Source organism: Miscanthus floridulus, chromosome 9 (genome assembly GCF_019320115.1).
Source record: "Miscanthus floridulus cultivar M001 chromosome 9, ASM1932011v1, whole genome shotgun sequence".
In the NCBI taxonomy this organism is placed as follows: domain Eukaryota; kingdom Viridiplantae; phylum Streptophyta; class Magnoliopsida; order Poales; family Poaceae; genus Miscanthus; species Miscanthus floridulus.
In genome coordinates, this window is record NC_089588.1 from 73,064,206 (window position 1) to 73,088,122 (window position 23,917).

General features: G+C 42.7%; 1 pseudogene; it reads right to left on the minus strand.

Moving 5' to 3' along the window:
* Nucleotides 1-1,280: 1,280 nt before the first annotated feature.
* On the minus strand, nt 1,281-4,637 carry LOC136483791 (F-box/LRR-repeat protein At4g14103-like; annotated as a pseudogene).
* Between the last annotated feature and the right edge of the window lie 19,280 nt (nt 4,638-23,917).

Consider the following 23,917-nt stretch of genomic DNA (forward strand, 5'->3'; position numbering starts at 1 on the left):
AGTATCTGGGAAGGAAGCATAGGCTCTTATCGACATATAGTTCAGGAAAATTAGAGCTAGATCACACGAGATCAGTTTCGTTGAGTTCGTTCATGAAGGGGGGAGGCGATCAAATTTTGATGCCCATGTCTTAGCTAGAAGTAGTGTTTATGATGATCTTGGTAGACATGTTTGGTTTGTATCTCCGCCGAATGACGTTTGTACTTCTTATGAAGCTCAATAAAGGTTTTGCTTCCCCTAAAAAAACATGGGGAAAATAATGAAAGGTGACAAGTCTTAATGGCTAATTGCGTGGTGAGCTTAAAGGTAGTGTTCTATTTCATTATTTTATTCCCAGTCCCATATATCCGACACCATCTAATTTGGATTCCCATATCACTTGAACTGTTGTTCCGATTAGTATTATAGCCAAATGACTTCTGAAACAAACTTTCCATAGAACACTTCTATTGTGCATTTTTTTTGGTTCATGTCAACTAAAAACGCTTCATTCTTTTAATGCCTTTTACTTTGGAAACATTGCCGTTCTTTCATGGAGTAAAATAATGTCATCTCTTCTTTTCTTACGCCAATCTCAATGAGAGTTTTATAAAGTTTTATGGGCATTAAATATGCTGACATGATACTATATTTATGAAAAAAGAGGTGATAAAAGTTTTATGAGAGTAGAGAGAGTTTCATGGAGATTCAACACTGTTTCTAAATATATGGGAGCATTGGAAACTGGGACGTGAAATTAGCACTGAGACTGACCTTAGAAGTATATTACGAACAAATCAAGAACATCAACCCTAGAGGCTAGGTGGCAGCAAACAGAAGCAATGAAAGTTCTATGCTTGTATTGGTGTCCAGAAGCTGTTCTGCTCTATTCTCATATTACTTCCTGGGGTCACCACGTTGCTAACATAAACATGTCCAATCAAGAGAGGCAACATTATATTTGCTAACACGTCATATATATGCAGAAAATTTTGCTAACAGACACAAAAACTTAGGCCAAGAAATTACAATCTCCTCACCAAAAGGTTCCAGCTGAATCAGTGATGGAATGAACAGGGAACACAAAAACATCAGTTACATACATCTAAATAACATGGGCTAGTTCGAATTGTAACCTACAGGCATGGAAATAAGAGTGCAAGTTCTTTCTCTTTGCATTTTTCTTGTCTTTGGCGAAAAGCCAGGCAGGAGAATTGCTATTGCATTGAAACACGGCATTATGAAGGAAAAACAATATGAAACAATATACTGCAAGAGGAACAACAGTGTTATGATATTAGCGACTCTAAAACTGGCAAACTTTCAAGAATAGATGGTAGACAAGCCCTATGTTACAAGATGGCTGCAAAGTACAACATAGCATGTTAAGCCAGGCCTAGCTAGATAAGGAAAACAACCATCTACGATATCTCAAGTTGTTCTACATGTACAGTTCAAAGGTATCACATATACATAAAGACATCATCTTTGGTAGCCATGTGCTTTCCCTTATACAGCTCAGTACAAACTTTCTAACCCTGAGGACGGAGGCTTGGCTTGGGTGGCTAGCAGTGAGGATGTTCATGCAGCCCTGTTGGTTCAATCCTTACAAATCGCAACCTGCATTTCTCGCTTTCTGTTCCTCAAAATTGAAACCTGAACGAACCTGAAAGTAGAATAGTTTGCAGAGTGTGAGAAATGAGAAAAAAATGTCAAATAAACCTGACACGCAGTATAGACTTCATTACAAAAGAATTCTTGCCCAAATTGTAGAATATCTAATTATTCTAAAGATGGCCACATATACTATACTAAAAAAATGAAAACTTATTAACTACTCCAATCAAGAGCATATATAACATGCTGGACACCAAGGGTGTCTTCATCTCTTCAACAATACATTTGACAACCACTTTTAAAATGAATATTTTAGCGCAATATTTCTACATAGCCACTCTATATATTACTTTATACATTGATGGTGAAAGCTAAGTTTTACTGCATACTTCCTACAATAGTATACTAGGTAATCTATCTGTAGACGGTTTATACACTGATGGTGGAAGCTAACTGTTATTGCAAATTTCCTACGATAGTATTAGCCAATAGCGACTAGGTAATCTATCTCTTTGACAGTGGTAGTATCACATTAGTCTCCAGCAATGGCATCCAGTAATTTCCACACTAACAACAATAATCAGATGGCTGGTATTATTAATTTTAGCAAATCATATGGGTTTGGAAGCCACAAGTAAAGAAAGGAAGCTAAATAAACATAGGATAATCAGCATTGTTTGCATATTTGCTTGTTGAGAAACTATATTTGTAAACGTTGAACCAGTGGAAACAAGATACATCAAATAAATATTGAACACAAGTAAACAGATTTATCAGACTGCAACAAAATTCCAAACCTTCACATAAATTTTTTAGTAGATTTGTATTGAATAATACTTTTCATACTGTCATACTTGTAGAATTTTATAATAACAACATCCAAACAACGTAATGATCAAATTAATGTCTTGGAGACCAACCAGGAATGAAAAAGGACAAGTAAAAAAAAGAGAAGCATTCAAGAATAGAACATATTGTATCACCTCTTAAGTAGGCTTAAGCAGTAAACCCAGATTTCAGTAAGCTGACAAAATCACTTAATTCAGACACTTGTATCACTATTCAAAAACAAATCAGCAGGTTAACGCATTATAGGTAAGGATTCATTTTAGACCCCCACAGTAATTTTTCCTACTCTTCTCTTCCACCAATTAAACGTAGAAGGATCCTATCTCTCTTCAATTGTATTAACTAATTATTAATGATCTAAAGAATTTCTTCATTACTTGCTTTCTCAACAAAATTAAAAATATATAGAAAGTGCTACAGCTTACATATGCTAAGTTTACTGAGAAACTTCAAAACATTCAGCACTTTTTCATCGACCACTTCACATTTAACTTCCACAATTTTAAGATGCTCTGATATTACATTTGATTTCTCCATTGTATCAGGGCTTCCTTTCATTTCCACTTCAGTTTTGGATTCCTACAAAATGTATCAAGACATTTCCAGCATCAATTGATATTCTATAACAATTTGAAAATACAGCAGTTGTATATCTAGAAAATGTATACCTTGCAAAATAGTTGAAGAGTGAGCTTCTCTAAAATAGGTGAATGTTCTAGAATACAAGTTAGCGAGCTGAAGTCAGGCATACACCAGTATTCATTGAGTGAGAGAGTCTTCAAGTTACTAAACATGGGGCAACATTTCAAGTCCCTTCTGAATACACACTGCAAAGATGAATAAACCTTCACATTACACATGATTAATTTGAAAGTGAAAAAAAATAAAATAAAGTGGGCATCAACTTATATTAATCTAAAGTGTAAGCATACCACTCTAATATCAGACATCAGCACCAAACTCTGAGCTTCTGATAAACCTAGGAGAAGCACAGTGTCAACAGAATCACCATGTACTGTATAACGAGAAGAGCAGTCCTCATCCCCACAACGCCCACAATAAGAGTCATCACAAAATTTGATTTTAACAACTGCTTCTACCAAGGAAGGCATTCTCTGAAGCAAAGGAGTCCAGCCTTCAATGACTTCAAGCCAAAGTGAAATGAGATTCGGGGCATAAATATAAGTGCAAAATTCTGTATCAAAATCGCAGTTACTGAAACTTAGAAACTTTAGAGATTGTGATGAAATCCTATGGCAGTCAAGGAATTCACAATCGTCGAACTCAAGGACTTCCAAAGCCGGGCACCTGGAGAAGTCAAGGAAGCTATCATTGACTTGTTGACTTTCGAGCTTTAGCCTCTTCAGATTCTGCGAGACGAGAGGCAGATTGCCCACCTCAAGACAGGGGTCCCCAGGAATGGTAAACCTACCAATATCAAGGCTTAGCACCTGGACTTTGCACATCAGAACATGCCGGATCCAGAGTATCATAAGGGGAATGTCTTCGTCTTCATATCCACACAAGTCGAGCACGCAAGTGTCAAGAGGTGAGCCTCCTCGAAGGAGCAGTAGATGGTACACAAACTCCCTGAGCTCCGATACTGATGCCGCTTAATGGCCATTGCCGCACAAAATGCGCAGGCCCGTGGCAGACTTCCAGAGGTGGCGCCAGCGCCGGGCCAGCACGCACGTCCGCACGGCCTCCTGCGCTGGCAGGAATGACAGCATGTGGTGAAGGACCTCGTCCGGTAGCGCATCGAGACCGGGGCGTCCAGCGCTGGGAGGCGCCGCCCTCTTGACATTTCTGCCCCTTTTCCTCGGAGGCATTGCGTCGAACAGATGGCGGGCGTCGGTGCTGCAGCGGATAGAAACTCTGAGATGGAGCGAGGCGTTGAAGCCCAAACGGAAAGGGCGGAGAGAAATACAGAGTCTGTGCTGGGTGCCCACCTCACCTTGCCTGGCCGGCGGCAGCTTCACTGGTGGCCGGAGCAACGACGCTGAGGACGGAGGGCGCTAGGGCTCGGATGTGTCCGTGCAAACCAGATCGATCTCGCGGAGTAGAGTAAAGATCACATTTCACAGGGTCGTGAAGTTGGAGGGAAAGGAGTGGGGGTGCGCAAGAATCGGTTGTATGGAATTTTTTCACGTCGCCATGAGCGATTGCATTGGTTATGCTCGGAAGGAAGAGGCTTGTGGGAAGGTCGAACGAAAGAAGATGAACACTTCTCCAACGCTCAAATTTCACAATAATTATATAGAAATTTTACAGAAATTCATTCATTTCTTAGAGAAAACACAAAGAAATAGAAAAAAAATCTGCATTCTAAAAAGTGCTTAAATGGCTTTTGCGTGGTGTGGGTGTCTACATTGTACCTTGTAATTAAAAAAAAAAGAGAAGTGGATTTTAGGAAAAAACATCAATTTTAGGTGCTCATGGGATTCAACAAATTGATGACAAGCTATCTCCTTATGTATCCCAACACAGATTTTTCTAAAAAAATCATACCGAAATCGTAGCCAAAATAGAAGAAAAAAAATCCCCAAAAATAGCTAAAAAAACAGAAAATCTCAAATTTGGGAGAGGAGACCCAATCTTGCACGAATTTGAACTTTGATTACTCCATGATGTGCGACTACTAGTCATTTCTTAGCAGATCAAAATTTAATATGGCAATAAGTTAAATCAAAGAGGCTCTCCTCTTTCCTTCTCTTTAGCACTAAACCAAAACTCTCAACATAACAAATGAGCCTAATCCTCAAAAGCTTTCGAAATAGCAGTCTCGCATATGTATTGGCACTTGGTTATTTCCCAAGTTACCTTACATGAAGTGCTCAACTCAAATACCTCATGGAAAAATTGTCCATGTTTTCAACGTCAATCCAACTGACCATGTGCCCTCTTGACTTTGTTTTGCCTCAATGCAAGCTTCAAGATGCCATCATGTGTTGATTGAGCCAACATCCGCCAGTTTGAAGCCCAAATCAGTCAAACCCATCGTTGATGGTTTTGAGGACTAGACCGGCAAGCCCTTATGCATGGCTCAACAAGCATGACTTACCGATGTTGATGCATACACAACCTCCATGTCCTCCACACGGTCGTCCACCAAGTACTCGCGTTGCCTTGCTATGACTTAGTCCAATCCCACCCTTGACTCCAATCGATGTCGTCTTCAACATGCATGTACTCTTTCTCTTTCATGTGCCTGATGCGAGACGCCCATGGTTCGACCTTAGCCCCTTAGTCCTTCATTCCAAGGCTACTTTTTCACCCTTCAGTCCATTACGCACGGACTTCTCACTTGACCTTCTACATCGCTTGTTGACTACCTTGACGCACCCAACACCTACAGATTCACATGCAAGAGACATGTTCACAACACACTCAACACGACACACGACGTCTTTGTAAATTTATTAGCATGATCAAGTATGTAGGACATCTAAACTCAACCAGAATAGCCTCAAACCTAGCTATCAACTCTTGTGTCAATCATTCATTCATCACACGGGATGACACACCAAGGCACTTCTCAACTTGGTCTTTCAATCCCCCTTGATGAATGCCTTGACTAACACTAAAGCCCAACAAAAAGGGTTTGAGAAGTAAAATAGAGAACTCTCATTCAAGTGCGCAAAATCCAAGTAAAAGCAAACATAGGTACAATAAATATAAGGAGTGGTTGTGAAAGCTACAAGTAAAAAAACTCTCGGTCCATAAAGAATGGCAAAGACTAAACACAAATGAAGAGTCACGTAAGAGAGACAAGAGCTCCATGCAAACCCAAAGCCACTCAAAAGCATTTCATCAATTGTCAATCAATCATCACAATCAAACCAAGATTCTCATCAACTTGGTTTCATAATTTCTTTATTTCACACTATTAAAGTAATGTCTTTTGGGCCCAAAAATCTCAAACATTCTCATTTCACACTATCTTTATCTTGCCTTCTATATTCTACATTGTCATCATATTTTAACACTAACAGTGCTAAGTGAAGGATAAAACGACCGTTTGTCCCCTTGTCATAAAGACAATTTGCATAGTATCAAAGTCATTTTGCATCGTCCATATTTCAAAAAGAGTGTGCCTCATTCATGGCAATTGTTTTGCTTTTTATTATCACTTATCACATTTTAATAAGATTATGTGTCGGGTACATAAACCCAGGGTCCCTCATGGACCGGCCCAAATACCTAAAAGATAGACCAGAAGGACGATCTAGGTCTTCGACCAAAAGGCCTGGCCGAGGAGGAACGACGCGCCGCTCCCGACTCTAGCCTGCCTCTCTGACCGGAAGGCCTCGATCCAACTCCGACCTGCCTCTGGACAGCCTCTCTGACTGGAAGACCTGGCCAAACACCACTTCCGACTCCGACCCACGTCTCTGACTAGGGATACTCTGAACCCCTGCTCACTACTCTTCTCCAACTGGCGTAATCAGAGCCGATTGGGACCAACCGACCGGGGACGTCCGCTCGATAAGGACCAGGAAACGGACAGAGAAAGTAAGCAGGGCACTCAAGTCAACCCCAATACCAAGGACCATACCCTGTACACTTGCCAGACAGTACCCTACGACCTTCCTGGCATAACAGAACCCAAGCAGTGTTGTAGGCGCTGACATTTCTCCTATAGTGTTGTGGGTGTAATCAACTCCCATACCAGACAAACACGGTAAGGATCCCCCCACGTGCCTCTGAGGCATCAACAGTGTTGTGGGCACTGGCATTTACCATACCAGGCAAATATGGTAAAACCCCTTGCATGCCTCTGGGTATCAACAGTGTGGCAGGCACCGATGTCTGCCATACCAAAAGAAGACAATATAACCTCCCATATGCATCTGACATTAACAGTGTTATGGGCGCCTACAATCATCCTATACCCGATAGCGTGGGCAACAAGACTTAGCATACATACACTCTCTCCATCTCGCTTGTAAGGCTATCCCCTTCATCTATAAAAGGGGATGCGCTCTCTCCCAAAATAGGAGGATCGATCAGTTCACTAGTACACAACAGAACCACTAGGTTCAAACCTCGAGCACACGCTCAAACACATAATGTATAGTGGAGCTCCTGTCGCTCTCGGCCCTTCAGACCGAAGTTCGACCGGTCCTCTTATACCCCCCATCTTTCTCCCTTCCGTTTGTAACCCCACAGCAAACTTCGAGCACCTAGGCTCAGGAATAAAGTCACCGACCGACTCAAACTAGACGTAGGGCATGTTGCCTGAACCAGTATAAACTCTATGTCATTGAGTGATAGGCCACCTCCGATCATAACTTACAGCAAAACTATAAATATTTACGTGTTGGTCACTTTATGCACCGACAGTTGGCGCCATCCGTGGGGAAGACACTGTACGTTCACACTTTTTGGTCATCGGATGGCCCACTTTTCCGCCACCTTTGCCATGGCGGACTCAAGCGATACGACTCGCTTCGGCTCACTAGAGTTTCCCACACTCCCACTTGTGGGGATGTGGGTTTCGCCCATCTTTGAGCCATCCCAGGCCTTCCTCTTCGGAAGCCTGGACTTCGTCGCCGACCGGCTCGACGTACTACACCTCCGCGAGGAGGCGCTCATTTCGCCGCCCATCGGAGGGGCACCCTCCATCAGCTTTGGGACGCACGACGACTTCAACGATGAGGCGCCCGTGCTTCATTTCGAGCAAACTCTCTGCTCAAACCCCACTATGAGTAATGTGCATACTATTATTTTCTCTATATTTACTATCTCCCACTGATTATCCAGAGGGACCATATTGACCGCACTGCAAACACCATACGACCCGTTCCCTTGCGGCCTCGCATCCCCCGCGGATGCGTGCGCTCGAAGGCTCAGAAGGACGCTGGCGCCGCCCCCTCTCACATTCGAATTCGTGGGAATGGCGAGCTATGCTCCCACCACTTTCCACGAACTCCTGGATGATGAGGCTGAGAGCGATGGCTCTAGCATCGGTGACATGGCACCTAGCCACCGTCCTGGGAGTGCGCTATTGTAACACCTCGGGTGTTTAAATACTAAAATATGCCATGTCATCATATGCATAGCACATCATTCATGTATTAGTGAAAATTTTGATATGCATACACTAAAACAAGTTTACCTTTATGTGGTATGTGTTGAATTGTATTGTTTGAATCAAGTTCAAAATTTGGTTTGGATTTGAATTTTCAAGAAAACCCTGATTTTCAGTATTTAAATCCTACCCTGAAAACTCATTTTAAAATCTAAGCATATTTTGGGGTTGAGCCTAAACACAAAAGTGTAGATCTTGTCAAGTTATACAAAGTTTGTTTTTGGAGTTTTCAAAGTTGTTATGAAAAATTTGAAGTAATTTGAAAAGGCGAAATTCTTTAAATGTCCCCTATTTGAATTCAAATTTGCATTTCAAAATGTAGACCAAATTAGGGGGTGGTTATAAAAGCAAAGTTGTAGAACTTTGAATTTTGGGCAACTTTTATTTTTGGAGATTTTTGAGTTGTTACAAAAATTTGGGAGTAATTTGGATTTTAAAGCGAGTGGCAATTTGGTAATTAGTTGGAATAGTGGAAGCAGGCACACTCTCGTAGTCGGTAAGCTTCCACCGGCTTCTACGCGCGCCCTCAGGCGCCACCTCTGGTCTTGACATGTCTGCGTCGTCGTGGCGTGTCAAGCGCACTATTCCCCACCGCTTTTCGCCTACTGGTTAAGTCTCGAACGTCGTCATCGTTTTCTTTTTCTCCTCCTCTGTTTCCCGCCGCCGCCGCCGTAGCTCCGTCGAGCTCGCCTCACCTCCTCAGCTCAAACCAGCCTTGGCAAAGCAGTGTCCTAGCTCCGTCTCCTCCTTGCGAACCCAGCCAAATAACTTTGGTCGCCTGATTCCGTCGGGAACCCGCTGTACGCACCTTTCTTCCTTGCGGTCGGCAACCTCACCGTCTGCCTCTAACCTTGCAAAGCCTTGTTTCAGCTTCGTCTCGATGCCGTGGTGCTTAATACCTTGTTGCTTGATCGTTTTGTCCACTGCAGTCACCAGAACACCGCCACCGATGACGTTTTGCTCCGCCGTGTTTGCTCAGATCGTCGAACCACCTTGCTGTTGCTCCTCCGACCTCGCTCTTTGCTCCAACGCGTTCGGGGTGAGCTACTGGACCTTCCTGTGCCGTTTATTTAATCGTTACTGAGCTCCTGTCGCCAGCGTAGTGTCGCTGAGCCACCATGTCCGCTATGGCCGGTGCCGAGCTCGGGTTGTGCCATAATCGGTGCAAGTAGGGACATCAGTAGGTGCGCCTAGTCTTGGTGGACGTGTTGGTGTCTTCGCCGTCGCCGTTGGTCTCACCGGCAGTGAGAAATCACCGGTCAGCACATAGTCGCCGTAGTCAAACGCAGGAGGTTGGGGATGACAGGTGGGTCCCCGTTGTCAGTGACTCAGCGTTCAAAATGGATTTTTCTATTTTGCAGATTTGAATGAATAGTGATAGTTTTTGTTATTTTTGTGTAGAATTATTTAGAGTTCCAAAAATTATGAAAATTTTTGTGTGACCTCTATGTGATGTATATTATTTAAGAAAAATATGAAATACTGTTTTTAAGTAATTTTTAATGTGATGAAAATTGCTCAATTAATTACTAAATGAGTTTCCATGATTTTTCTAGGCTTAATTAATTATCCAAAAATTATGAAAATTGTTTTACCACTTAGTTATCATGTGATGAACATTTACAAAAATTTTGAGCTCAATTAGAATAAGTTGATTTATTTCATAATTTTGAATTAAATAATTAATTCATAAAAGCAAATAGTAACCTTTAATGATTTCGGTTTTGTTTGAAATTTTGGATTGAGTGATGACCTTGGGTCATTAGTTGGTAATGATCCTTGGCAATTGATGTATGTGTTATGAAAAAGGTTTAGTTAGTTTGACTTGCAACTGTACCGCGAAGGAAAATTGTATTCGAGTTGTTAACTTTGCATCCGTCATCAAACATCATGTTTTGTATCCCGCATCATGTTAAACATGGCATTGTTACTACGTGTAGTGAACGAAGGTGAACACATGGTAGTTAATCAAGTTGTGGAGGAAGTTAATCCATCTGTTGAGGTCGGATCTGATAATTGTGGAACGTCGTAGGAACCTGACTTTTCTGTGAACCAAGGCAAGCCCCAGATGCATTTAACCCTACCTTGTGTTTTACAAATTTTATCGTTTTTGCTTTTCTATATAGCATTAAGTGATTAGGAATCAAGTGGAAACCTAATTGGTGCATTACCAACCTTGTTTTTCCATATCTTCCTTGTTACCTGTTTTATTCGTAAATGCCTAGTTATGCTTAGTCATGCTTAGTCGGGTGATTACCTGTCACCTGCGAGTTTCAAATGGATCTTTGGTTACTTATGTTATCATGAGATGTGAACATGTGAAGTAATAAATCTAGACCGAGCGGACTCGGTGTGTGAGAGCCACAAGACATGGAGGTCTTATGAGCGGCTTCTTTCTGCCTGTGTCAATTAAGGTCCGTCCATTGTTGAATTGCATGAGGTGAGACTTTATAGTACTAACAACATACTCCGGTAAGCCTTAACTCAGTTATTCTATTACGAGAATGGCTACTCACGCACTGGGAGTGGAGAGATGGCGAGAGTAGCGTGTACCCACATGGCCATGGGCTAGATTGATGGAGTACTGTATTCTTGGGTGGTGCGGACCCATTCTTGTTTTAGAAGATCTGAGGGTAGGTTGATATATGTAAGTCGGGGACCTGCATATGTCGTGTGGTCTGGAATCCCCAGCTGGGTTTTTAATCGGTTCGAATCATCATTGCTCCTCGGTTGTGGAGACTTAACTCACTGTTCATCATTGTAGTTTAATAACTCAAACTTGAGTAAGGTTTGAGAAAGAGTTTGATATGAAGTTCATGATCTCATTACGGATCATGGCAGATTCATATATGGTTCTTATGAAGTTTAAATGTTGAAATACTAAAATTTTGTTAAAGAGCTTTTACGCAAAAGAACTTCGAGTATTGCTAAAGCCATACCCTGAATCCCTAAGCCTGCATTCCTGAGTTTTCTTAGTTTTATTTTGGTTAAGTCTTGTTGAGTACTTTTGTACTTAGGGTTCATTGACCCTTGTTGCAGGTGAGCCTCATGGGTAGGTCTGTTTTGGACCTTGCTGCATGACTGTTGTTCAGGTCGATGACGATAAGTGAATGTGTGATCCTTGGGCAGGATACTTATATTGTGTGTTTGTATTATGATACTAATGCCACTCCATTACTACTATGGTTTGTATAATTATCGAACTTAGTTTGTAAGTTTAGAAACAACTGGTTTGTAAACTAAGTTATCGTAAGACTTCTGCTATTTACTCTGATGTGGATATTTGAATAAATGTTGTAATACTGCAATGACTCTGTAATGTGATCCTGCTCAGAAATCATGGATGATTCGGGGTTCCCCGAGGACACCCGATAGACTTCTTAAGTTACCAGGAACATATGCATAGTCATCAGAGGTCGTTGGACAGTGACAAGTGCATGTGGATCCTATAATTTAGGAGGTTCTACCATAGAATGGTATCAGAGCGATTGTTACAAAGTCTTTGTTGTATTGTTTTACAAAAACTTCAAAATGATTTGGGACAAATAGATATAACTTGTTAATTTAGTCCAAATTGCTTCTGGCTTATCTTATTTCATTCTCACCATTCCTTAATTGATTAAAAAGGCTTTGTGTGGTGGAGTAGTAATCTTATTATGCCCTATATAAAAATAAATGTGGTTATGTACCCTATAAGCTTTGATGTTTTTGTTCATAAGAACGATTCATGCATCATGATTAATTCACTTGTTACTTCCTTCACCCTGAGTCTGGGTTGGGTAGTGAGTGTGGGTTGAGTTATGTAATCCATCCTGGCTGCTCTTTAGATTTTGATCTGATTATCTTAATTGGATTAATCTTGCTTCCTACAGTATGGCTCGCACCAAGGTAACGCCCCGTAAGTTCGTTGGACCTAAAGGAGTTCCTCATCACCAGCTTGCCCCTAGAAATGACGGTGCTAGCAGTAGCAGCTCTAGGCTTGATCCCTAGGCAGAGATACAGAGGCTTTCAACAGAGTTAGCATAGGCTACTAGAGATAGGGCCTTGGATGCCATCTGAGTGGGCAAGTTAAAGGATCAATTGAAGTGTCGCACCACCACTCATAAGAACTGCGAGCATATGTTAGTTCGTATGGTGGAAGGGAGAAATGAGGCTTGGCATAGGGAAGATGTAGCTAGAGCTAGAGCACATGAGCTAGAATTTTATGTAGAAGATTTAGAAGAACATAATACTACTTTGCATGAAGAAGTCCATAGGCTAAGCAACCTCCTGGATCCAAATCATGAACCTCAAGCTGATGCAATGGACCCTGGTGTCGTCATTGCTGATGATGATGAACTTGAAGAGGAAGAAGAAGAAGATCTAGAAGAATTAGTGATGGTTGATGAAAGTGATAATGAAGGCGGAAATGTTTTCAGAATGGATACCGATCACGAGGTTTGATGTGGTCGAGGAGAAGAGTAGACTTGTAAATAGTGAGATCTAGTTAAGTTAAGTAGTCTTATTTAGGTGCGGGCTTGTGCTTAAATAAGTAAACCCAATGTAATGTGTTTGCAGTAAACTCTTTTAATATCTCAATAAAAGCTTGTGAGTAAAGTTTGGTTTGTTATGAACAGATGCCTCATACTCGTGCTTCGGATATTCCTTGTTCTTCGCATGACGAGGGTGGTGTTCCTGATCCGCCACTAGTTCTGCCAACTTTGGCTGATGCTATAGCAGCACTGGTCCATGTGACCGTAGAAAATGCTCGATTGCTTTGAGAGATCGCTCAGAGTAATCAAAATATGGTGCAAGGAAACCGTGGTCGCAATCATAATAGGCAGGAGGCTATGTATGTTGATTTTACCGATATAAGACCACCAGTGTTCACTAAGGCAGATGAACCACTAGAGGCTGATGATTGGTTTTAGACCATGGAGCAGAAATTTGATCTTATTCCATGCACAGAGATGTAGAAACCTGTGTTTGCTGCCCAACAACTTAGAGGTGCAGCAGGTGCCTGGTGGGCAAATCTAGTGGCTATGCAACCAGCTAGCATTCCAATAACTTGGGCTGAGTTCCGTACTGCCTTCAGAGCTCATTATATTCCAGAAGGAGTGATGGCCATGAAGCTGGATGAGTTCCTTGCTTTGAAGCAAGGGGATCAAATAGTTATGCAATATGTGGGCAGATTCAATCACCTGTCACAGTATGCATCTAAACATGTCAATACAGATGCCAAGAAAAAGAAATGGTTCATGCAAGGTCTGAATACCAAATTACAGACAATGATGACTACATGTACCAATGTTACTTATCATGAGGCAATAAATATTGCAATTGCTTTGGAGGAAAAGTATCGGCAGCATAAGGAGATCAAGAAAAAGAAGAGTGTGCTGTCTGGATCTTTTGGTGGCAAACAAAAGAGGCAAACAATAATCTATCATCCAGTCAACCATTATCGTCCTCCTTATTGTTCGCCGCAGTTCCAAGCTGGGCAACAGTCAAATGTTCGTCCTGCTATAACTTACCCGAATTCACAACAGACAAATGCTCCTAGTGGCAATGCTCCAACGTCCTAGGGTCACAATTATCCATGTTACAATTGTGGAAGGTTCGGTCATTTCTCCAAGGAATGTCCATATCCCAAGCAGTCTAATCAAAATTATTAGAAGGCCCCTGCCAATCAACAACAGGGTCAAGCATAGAACAAGAACCACAATCAGAATGCTCAGAAGGGCAAAGATAAAAGGAAGATAGGACGGGTGTTCTATATTCAAGCTAGGGAAATTTCGGAAGGGGAGCCAGTGATGATGGGTATGTTTCCTGTCGCCGATCACCCTGCTGTTATGCTTTTTGATTCTGGTGCATCTCATTCATTCATCAATAGAACCTTTGTCATAAAGCATGCAATTCCAATTGGGGAAACAAAGGAAAATTTCTTTATACAGTCGCCCAGGGGATGTCTGTGTACTAAGGAAATGGTATACTAGGTACCCATAAACCTGGGTGGGCATATTTTTCCCACTACCATGATTATTCTCAAGGATCAAGATATAGATGTGATCTTGGGAATGAATTGGATGTATCAGCATAAGACTGTTATAGATGCTTTGAATAGGACATTAAGGGTGAGTTTGCCTAATAGTAATTCTCAGCTTCTTATCCAACTTCCTACCTTAAGGAGATCAGTGGAAAGAGTTTGTGCAACTTTTGTCAATAAGATTAGGGATATCCCGATAGTTTGTGAATTCCCTGATGTTTTTCTTGAGGATTTACCCGATCTACCACCAGATAGGGATGTTTAGTTTAACATAGAGTTAAAGCCTGGAACAGCTCCGATCTCTCAGAGAGCTTATAGGATGCCTCCCAAGGAATTAGCCGAGTTGAAGACTCAGTTGCAAGAGTTGATTATGAAAAGATTTAGTCAACCTAGTTCATCACCTTGGGGATGCCCTGTAATTTTTGTGAAAAAGAAAGATGAGACCTTGAGGTTATGTGTTGACTATCGTCCATTGAATGAAGTGACCATTAAGAATAAGTATCCCTTACCTCAGATAGACTTGCTTTTTGATCAACTGGCTGGAGCTAAAGTTTTCTCCAAGATTGATTTGAGGTCAGGCTATCACCAAATCAAGATTAAGCCTGAAGATATTCCTAAAATGGCATTTACCACGAGATATGGATTATATGAATACTTGGTAATGTCTTTTGGTTTGACAAATGCCCCAGCTCATTTCATATATCTGATGAATTCAGTGTTCATGCCTGAGCTAGACAAGTTTGTGGTGGTGTTTATTGATGACATCCTAGTTTATTCCAAGAACCAGAAGGAACACGCAGAACATCTCAAAATTGTCCTGACCCGCTTAAGAGAACATCAATTGTATGCCAAGTTCAGTAAGTGTGACTTTTGGCTTAAGGAAGTATAGTTTCTTGGACATGTCTTATCAGCTGAAGGAGTTGCTGTTGATCCAAGCAAAGTTAAGGATGTGCTTGATTGGAACCTGCCAACCACTGTTCATCAGGTTCAGAGTTTTCTGGGAATGGCGGGGTATTACCGTCGTTTTATTCCAGATTTCTCTAGAGTATCCAAGTCCATCACTGGGTTGTTGAAGAACCAAGCCAAGTTTGTCTGGTCATCTGAGTGTGAAGAAGCTTTCCAGACTTTGAAGAGATTGTTAACCACTACACCAGTATTAGCACAACCAGATATCGAGAAGTCATTTGACGTTTATTGTGATGCTTCTGGTATTGGTATTGGATGTGTATTGATGCAAGAAGGCCGAGTTATTACCTATGCTTCCAGACAACTTAAGCAACATGAAGAGCACTATCCCACTCATGATCTAGAGTTAGCAGCAGTTGTCCATGCTCTGAAGATTTGGCGGCATTACTTGCTTGGTAATATGTGCCATATTTATACAGACCACAAGAGTTTAAAGTATATCTTTACTTAATCGGATTTGAACATGTGACAAAGAAGATGGTTAGAATTGATTAAAGATTATGACTTGGAAGTACATTACCATCCTAGTAAAGCAAATGTAGTTGCAGATGCCCTCAGTCGAAAGAGCCATTGCAATTGTCTGACAGTAAGAACAATGGGTTTGACTTTATGCCAAGAAATGGAAAAGTTGAGTATAGAGGTAATTCAATAAGGTAGTTTGACCAATATAACTATTGAAGCCACTATTCGAGATCAAATTATTGCTGCTCAGAAAGAAAACAAGGGTATAGCCCATATCAAAGAAAGAATCAAGAATGGAAAAGCGAAATGCTTCAAAGTAGATGATGAAGGTGTGTTATGGTTCAAGAATCGCTTAGTGGTACCCAAGGTTCCTGAGTTGCGATAGTCAATTCTTGAAGAGGCACATGCTACTAGGCTATCTATTCATCCGAGAAGTAATAAGATGTACCATGACTTGAAACAAAGGTTTTGGTGGACCAAAATGAAGATAGAAATTGCCCAGTATATAGCCAAGTGTGATACTTGTCAAAAGGTGAAAGCTATACATTTGAGGTCTGCTGGAGAGTTACAACCATTACCTATTTCAGCTTGGAAGTGGGAGGATATTAGTATAGACTTTATTGTTGGTCTACCTAGGACATCAAAAGGTTTTGACTCAATATGGGTCATTGTAGATCGACTAACCAAGTCAGCACATTTTCTTCCAGTCTAGAGTACATATCCCACTATCTGATATGCCAAGATGTATCTAGGCAGAATTGTGAGTTTACATGGGGTACCAAAGACCATAGTGTCAGATCAGGGTACACAGTTTGTTTCTAGCTTTTGGAAACACTTGCATGCTTCATTAGGTACCAAACTCCTGTATAGTATAGCTTATCATCCCTAGACTGATGGTCAGACTGAAAGGGTCAATCAAGTACTTGAAGATATGTTAAGGTGTTGTGTCCTTAACTATTCCAAGAAGAGGGATGAATGTCTGCCTTTGGCTGAGTTCTCATACAACAATAGTTATCAAGAGAGCATTAGAATGGCTCCATTTGAAGCACTTTATGGTCGTAGATGCAGAACATCACTGAGTTGGTCTGAACCCGGGGAAAGAAGATTCTTTGGAGTTGACCTCGTGAAAGAAACATAAGACAAGGTTAAGCAAATACAAAGTAATTTGAAGATAGCTTAGTCTAGGCAAAAGAGTTATGCAGATAAATGACGTAGACCTTTAGTGTTTAACAAGGGAGATTTTGTATATCTGAAGGTATCACCAATGAAGGGTGTTACCCGTTTTGGTGTTAAAGGCAAGTTGGCACCTTGATATATTGGGCCATTTTAAATTTTAGAGAGGTATGAAAAAGTGGCATATCGCTTGAAGTTACCAGAACATCTCTCAGCCATATATGATGTGTTCCATGTTTCTCAATTGAAGAAGTGTCTCCGAGTGCCTGAGCAGAATGTTGCGGTTGAAGGAGTGGAACTTGAACCTGATTTGACCTATTCCGAATATCCTATCCGAGTTCTAGATCAAAAAGACCATGTTACTTGAAGAAGGACAATCAAGTTCTACAAGATACAATGGAATCAATATTCTGAAGAAGAAGCTACTTGGGAATCCGAAGATTACTTGCTAGAAAAATTTCCAGAGTTTCTTGCGTCAATATAGAGTAATGTTAGTTGAGCTCAGTTGTTACAAGTTGTGTTCTATAAAGAGACCTTAGCTGTTTTATGGATAGATTTTGTATGTGTTCGCGTGACACATTTCCTTTTCCATTACTTACCCTATGGCTTTGAATCTCGGGACGAGATTTCTTTTAGGGGGAAGGATTGTAACACCTCGGGTGTTTAAATACTAAAATATGCCATATCATCATATGTATAGCACATCATTCATGTATTAGTGAAAATTTTGATATGCATACACTAAAACAAGTTTACCTTTATGTGGTATGTGTTGAATTGTATTGTTTGAATCAAGTTCAAAATTTGATTTGGATTTGAATTTTCAAGAAAACCCTGATTTTCAGTATTTAAATCCTACCCTAAAAACTCATTTCAAAATCTAAGCATATTTTGGGGTTGAGCCTAAAAGCAAAAGTGTAGAGCTTGTCAAGTTATACAAAGTTTGTTCTTGGAGTTTTCAAAGTTGTTATGAAAAATTTGATGTAATTCGAAAAGGCGAAATTCTTTAAATGTCCCCTATTTGAATTCAAATTTGCATTTCAAAATGTAGACCGAATTAGGGGGTGGTTATAAAAGTAAAGTTGTAGAACTTTGAATTTTGAGCAACTTTTATTTTTGGAGTTTTTTGAGTTGTTACATAAATTGGGGAGTAATTTGGATTTTAAAGCGAGTGGCAATTTGGTAATTAGTTGGAACAGTGGAAGCAGGCACACTCTCGCCGTTGGTGAGCTTCCACTGGCTTCTACGCGTGCCCTCAGGTGCCACCTCTAGTCTTGACGTGTCTGCATCGTCGTGGCGTGTCAAGCGCACCATTTCCCACCGCTTTTTGCCTACTGGTTAAGTCTCGAACGTCGTCGCCATTTTCTTTTCTCCTCCTTTGTTTCCCGACGCCGTCGCCGTAGCTCCGTCGAGCTTGCCTCACCTCCTCAGTGCAAACCAGCCTTGGCAAAGCAGTGTCCCAGCTCCGTCTCCTCCTTGCAAACCCAGCCAAACAACTTTGGTCGCCTGATTCCGCCCAGAACATGCTGTACGCACCTTTCTTCCTCGCGGCCGGCAACCTCACCATCGCAAGTGCGTCACCGTGGCCAGCGCGCTACGGTCTGCCTCTGACCTTGCAAAGCCTTGTTTCAGCTTCGTCTTGATGCCATGGTGCTTAATACCTTGTTTCTTGATCGTTTTGTCCATTGCAGTCACTGGAACACTGCCACCGACGACGTTTTGCTCCGCCGTGTTTGCTTAGATCGTCGAACCACCTTGCTGTTGCTCCTCCGACCTCGCTCTTTGCTCCAACGTGTTCGGGGTGAGCTACTGGACCTTCCTGTGCTGTTTATTTAATCGTTACCAAGCTCCTATCGTCGGCGTAGTGTCGCCGAGCCACCGTGTCCGCCATGGCCGGTGCCGAGCTCGGGTTGTGCCGTAATCGGTGCAAGTAGGGACATCAGTAGGTGCGCCTAGTCTTGGTGGACTTGTTGATGTCTTCGCCGTCGCCGTTGGTCTCACCGGCGGCGAGAAATCGCCGGTCAGCACGTAGTTGCCATAGTCAAACGCGGGAGGTTGGGAATGACAGGTGGGTCCCCGTTGTCAATGACTCAGCGTTCAAAATGGATTTTTCTATTTTGCAGATTTGAATGAATAGTGATAGTTTTTGTTATTTTTGTGTAGAATTATTTAGAGTTCCAAAAATTATGAAAACTTTTGTGTAACCTCTCTGTGATGTATATTATTTAAGAAAAATATGAAATATTGTTTTTCAGTAATTTTTGAATGTGATGAAAATTGCTCAATTAATTACTAAATGAGTTTCCATGATTTTTCTAGGCTTAATTAATTATCGAAAAATTATGAAAATTGTTTTACCACTTAGTTATCATGTGATGAACATTTACAAAAATTTTGAGCTCAATTAGACTAAGTTGATTTATTTCATAATTTTGAATTAAATAATTAATTCATAAAAGCAAATAGTAACCTTTAATGATTTAGGTTTTGTTTGAAATTTTGGATTGAGTGATGACCTTGGGTCATTAGTTGGTAATGATCCTTGGCAATTGATATATGTGTTATGAATAAGGTTTAGTTAGTTTGACTTGCAACTGTACCGCGAAGGAAAGTTGTATTCGAGTTGTTAACTTTGCATCCATCATCAAGCATCATGTTTCGTATCCCGCATCATGTTAAACATGGCATTGTTACTACGTGTAGTGAACGAAGGTGAACACGTGGTAGTTAATCAAGTTGCGGAGGAAGTTATTCTGTCTGTTGAGGTAGGATCTGATAATTGTGGAACGTCGCAGGAACCTGACTTTTCCGTGAACCAAGGCAAGCCCCGGATGCATTTAACCCTACCTTGTGTTTTACAAATTTTATCGCTTTTGATTTTCTATACAGCATTAAGTGATTAGGAATCAAGTGGAAACCTAATTGGTGCATTACCAACCTTGTTTTTCAATATCTACTTTGTTACCTGTTTTATTCGAAAATACCTAGTTATGCTTAGTCATGCTTAGTCGGGTGATTACCTGTCACCAGCGAGTTTCAAATGGATCTTTGGTTACTTATGTTATCATGAGATGTGAACATGTGAAGTAATAAATCTAGACCGAGCGGACTCGGTGTGTGAGAGCCACAAGACATGGAGGTCTTGTGAGCGGCTTCTTTCCGCCTGTGTCGATTAAGGTCCGTCCGTTGTTGAATTGCATGAGGTGAGACTTTGTAGTACTAACCACATACTCCGGTAAGCATTAACTCGGTTATTCTATTATGAGAATGGCTACTCACGCACTAGGAGTGGAGAGATGGCGAGAGTAGCGTGTACCCACATGGCCATGGGCTGGATTGGTGGAGTACTGTATTCTCGGGTGGCGCGAACCCGTTCTTGTTTTAGAAGATCCGAGGGTAGGTTGATATATGTAAGTCAAGGACCTGCATATGTCGTGTGGTCTGGAATCCCCAGCTGGGTTTTTAATCGGTTCGAATCGTCGTTGCTCCTCGGTTATGGAGACTTAACTCACTGTTCGTCATCGTAGTTTAATAACTGAAACTTGAGTAAGGTTTGAGAAAGAGTTTGATATGAAGTTCATGATCTCATTATGGATCATGGTAGATTCATATATATGGTTCTTATGAAGTTTAAATGTTGAAATACTAAAATTTTGTTAAAGAGCTTTTACGTAAAAGAACTTTGAGTATTGCTAAAGCCATACCTTGAATCTCTGAGTCTGCATTCGTGAGTTTCTCAGTTTTATTCCGGTTAAGTGTTGTTGAGTACTTTTGTACTCAGGGTTCGTTGACCCTTGTTGTAGGTGAGCCTCATGGGCAGGTCTGTTTTGGACCTTGCTGCATGACTGTTGTTTAGGTCGATGATGATAAGTGAATATGTGATCCTTGGGCAGAATACTTATATTGTGTGTTTGTATTATGATACTAATGCCACTCCACTACTACTATGGTTTGTATAATTATCGAACTTAGTTTGTAAGGTTTGAAACAACTGGTTTGTAAACTAAGTTATCGTAAGACTTTCTCTATTTACTCTGATGTAGATATTTGAATAAATATTGTAATACTGCAATGACTCTATAATGTGATCCTACTCGGAAATCATGGATGATTCGAGGTTCCCCGAGGACACCCGACAGACTTCTTAAGTTACCAGGAATATATGCATAGTCGTCAGAAGTCGTTGGACAGTGACAAGTGCATGTAGGTCCTATAATTTAGGAGGTTCTGCCATAGCTATGGTGGACACTCCGGGATAGCTGCCGGTGGTTGCGGAGTCTATGCAGACTCACACTCCTCTGAACCCATGTGCGGGGGCCCTCGTGCTTGCACAAGAGCATGCCAAGGAGCTACGACGACGGCGGCAGAACCAACCACCGCCTATGCCGGCACGCTCGGTGCAGCACGTTGTGCCCCATGCGCATGACCTGGTGGGCAACACCCGGGGTCACACCCGCCAGGTCTAACACGACATCATGAACAAGGGGAATGACCCCCCACAGTTCACTCAGGCTAGCTAGAACGTCATCGCTACAGCAATGCTTCTACACGGCATTCCCAAGCCCGTTGACCCCTAGGAGCAGATGGTCTATCGGAACCTCCAGGCGTTGGTAGAAGCCACCACCATTCAATAGGTGGAAAGCTCTGCATCATGACTTCAACACACACCCTCTCTCCCCTCTAGGGGAGTAGGGATGCACCAGATGGATCGCTCCATCCGCTCACTGCTACAGCCGCCAAGCGTGGCTTGAGAGGCCGTGGCTGCGCCGTGGTCTAACCTAGCGCCTGCTCCACACCGACCGCCGGTACGCAAATGGCTTGGTCTGCACCAAGATGCTCATAGCATCATCAGTAACCAGCATCAGACCCGACATGATGATGACATCCACTGAGTGGCGATGAGGGTAGGCGACACGGGTCCCAGTCGAACCATCGAGGGGAGTGGTGAAACACGCCCTAGGCATGGTCGTCGGCCAGACGATCAGAGTCCCAGCCCTGAGGGCCCGGGACCACGGGCCTTTGGTCGGCGTATTCGGAGAGCACCGTTCCCACAGCGCTTCTGACTGCTCACCAACATCGCCAAGTACACCAAGGAGATGAACCCCAGTATTTGGCTCGAAGATTTTTGGCTCGCCTACCGAGCCGGAGGGGTAGATGATGACCTTTTCATCATTCAATATCTCCTCATCTGCATGGGGGAACATGTTCGGGCGTGGCTCGAATTCCTCCTACATGACAACTTTCGTGACTAGGCGGACCTCAAGAGGGTCTTCGTCGAAAATTTCCACGGGACGTATGTCTACCCTGGTAACTCCTGGGACCTCAAGAGCTGCCAGTAGGAGCCTAGTGAGTCCCTACGGGATTATATCCATAGGTTCTCCCAACGATGCAACTCCCTCCCTGATGTCGTCGACGCAGACGTCATCAGTGCATTCCTCTTCGGGATGACCTAAGAGTCCCTGATCCCCAAGCTTGGCTTCATGAAGCCCCATACCACCTGTGACTTGCTCGACATCGCCACTAACCACACCTCTGGCGAGGAGGCGGTCAAAGCAGTCTTCAATGAAGGCCGAGACAAAGGCAAGGCCAAGTGCGCAGACCAAGATGAGGGCTCCTCCACACAGAGGGGCAAGAAGAACAAAAAGGATCAGCGCCGACCGGACAACACCACGTTGGTCACCGTAGCTAATCGCGTAGGCAAGTAGCCCCAGCAGGGCTTGCCTGACCACTTCAATAAGCTCATGGATAGCCCATGCACCAACCACACCTACCCCGTCAAATACCTCTACAAGGACTGCGAGCTCCTCAAACGTTTCCTGTGATAGGTCAGTGGGCCAAAAGAGGGAGATGGCAAAGAGGCAGTAGCCAAGAAAGGAGGCGTGGTGGGCAAGGACAGAGATGGCTTCCCCGACCCTGAGGAATGCATCATGATCTTTGGTGGATCTGACACCATCTGGTCCAAGCACCAGCACATGGTTCGCTATAGGGAGGCATGCGCCACCGAGATGGCCGTCCCCGCCTTTCTTAGCTGGTCGGAATCTCTGATCGCCTTTGATCAGAGGGACCATCCCTCCCACATCACAAGACTAGGACACTACCTGCTCATCGTCGACCCCATCGTCTACAAGAAGCACCTCACCAAAGGTGCTGATAGATAGAGGCAGCGGCCTCAATATCCTCTACGTCAACACCCTCGATGCCATGCGCATCCCCTGATCGGAACTCCACCTAGCAGGCTCTCACTTCCACGGGGTGATCCCAGGAGTGCAGGCATACCCACTCGGGCATATTGACCTGCCCGTCACATTTGGCAACCGAGCCAACTTCTACTCGGAGGTCCTCACCTTCAAAGTAGTGGACTTCCTAGGGTCCTACCACGCCATCTTGGGGCAGCCATGCTATGCCAAATTCATGGCAATCCCCAACTACACCTACCTTAAGCTAAAGATGCTGGGACCAAACGACGTCATCACCGTGAGTAACGCCTTCTTGCATGCCTTCATGTGCGACCATGAGCATTTCGAGCTCACCACCACGGTCATCAACTCGTCTTAGCTCCCGTGGCTCGGGGAGTCATCGACCCCAGTTGTCCTGGACTACAACAAACCAACCTCCTCGATGGCTTTCCGCCCACATGAGGAAACCAAGGCGACAGGAATCGACCCCACCGACCCAACCAAGACAGTGCGGATCGAGACCCAGCTCCCGACCAAATAGGAATGCGATCTCGTCGACTTCCTGCACACCAATCATGATGT